Source organism: Prionailurus bengalensis, chromosome A2 (assembly GCF_016509475.1).
Source record: "Prionailurus bengalensis isolate Pbe53 chromosome A2, Fcat_Pben_1.1_paternal_pri, whole genome shotgun sequence".
NCBI classification, from domain to species: domain Eukaryota; kingdom Metazoa; phylum Chordata; class Mammalia; order Carnivora; family Felidae; genus Prionailurus; species Prionailurus bengalensis.
Genome location: NC_057348.1, coordinates 99,341,177 through 99,342,582, shown reverse-complemented (window position 1 = coordinate 99,342,582; position 1,406 = coordinate 99,341,177). Strand labels below are relative to the sequence as shown.

Sequence of the window (1,406 nt, the reverse complement as noted above, 5' to 3'; positions counted from 1 at the left end):
TTCCAATATCCTTCTTGTGGTATCTCTTGTTCTCTCTGTACATCTATGCCTTGCTCTCCTCCCTGATGACTGGCTACTTATCCCTATATGTTTTATTTAAAATTTAGAGGGCGTTAATGTGATTAATTGATTAAGCTAATTACTATCTTTTTACTGCGCGGAATCCCTGAAAATCATCTGCCAGCTAAGGGTACTCACAAAGGAAAAATAATATGAGAATATGCTGTTATTACAAGATACTTTATTTGGGGACCATTAAAAATGCCAATCAGTTATTATTAATGCTTCAATAGTCTCCTCTATTAATTAGTCTCGCATATTCAGGACTGAAATTAGGATTATGATATACTTGTGTTATTTTGTTTTATTTTTCTTTCTTCCTCCCTCCCTTCCTCTCTCTCTCTCTCCCTTTTTTTCTTTCTTTTCTTTCTTCCTTTCCTTCCTTCTTTCTTTCTTTCTTTCTTTCTTTCTTTCTTTCTTTCTTTCTTTCTTTCTTTCTTTCTCTTTCTTTCTTTCTTTCTTTCTTTCTTTCTTTCTTTCTTTCTTTCTTTCTTTCTTTCTTTCTTTCTTTCTTTCTTTCCTTTCTTTCTATAAAAATGTGGAATGCTTCGGGGCGCGTGGGTGGTGCAGTCGGTTAAGCGTCCGACTTCAGCCAGGTCACGATTTCGCGGTCCGGGAGTTCGAGCCCCGCGTCAGGCTCTGGGCTGATGCCTCAGAGCCTGGAGCCTGTTTCCGATTCTGTGTCTCCCTCTGTCTCTGCCCCTCCCCCGTTCATGCTCTGTCTCTCTCTGTCCCAAAAATAAATAAACGTTGAAAAAAAATTAAAAAAAATGTGGAATGCTTCACAAATTCACGTGTCATCCTGGCACAGGGGCCGTGCTAGTCTTCTCTGTATCCTTCCAATTTTAGTATATGTGCTGCTGAAGTGAGCACTATGTAATTATTTTTTTTTACTTTAGAGTTTTTTTAAGTTTATTTAAGCAATCTCTCCACTCAGTGTGGGGCTCATATTAGAACCCTGAGATCAAGAGTCACATGCTCTTCTGACTGAGCATGCCAGGTGCCCCTTACTTTAAGTTTTTTTAAACTCCAGTTACCAAACAGCATTATACTAGTTTCAGGTGTACAATATAGTAACAGTCCCATACATCACCTTGTACCCATCACAACAAGTGATCCCCATCACCTATGTAACCCATCCCCCTACCCACCTCCTTTCTGGTAACCATCAGATCATTCTCTATAATTAAGAACCTGTTTCTTGCTTTGACTCTCTCATTTTTTCCCCTTTGCTTGTTTTGTTTCTTAAATTCCACATATGAGTGAAATCATATGGTATTTGTCTTTCTCTATCTTACTTATTTCACTTAGCATTAATTATACTTTCTATATCCATCCATGTCATT

At 38.1% G+C, this 1,406-nt stretch overlaps 1 non-coding gene across 1 annotated transcript; it reads right to left on the bottom strand.

The window, feature by feature from the left end:
- Positions 1-826: 826 nt before the first annotated feature.
- On the bottom strand, positions 827-933 carry LOC122488776. The gene has a single exon (XR_006298699.1). It is a non-coding gene; the product is annotated as a U6 spliceosomal RNA (small nuclear RNA).
- Between the last annotated feature and the right edge of the window lie 473 nt (positions 934-1,406).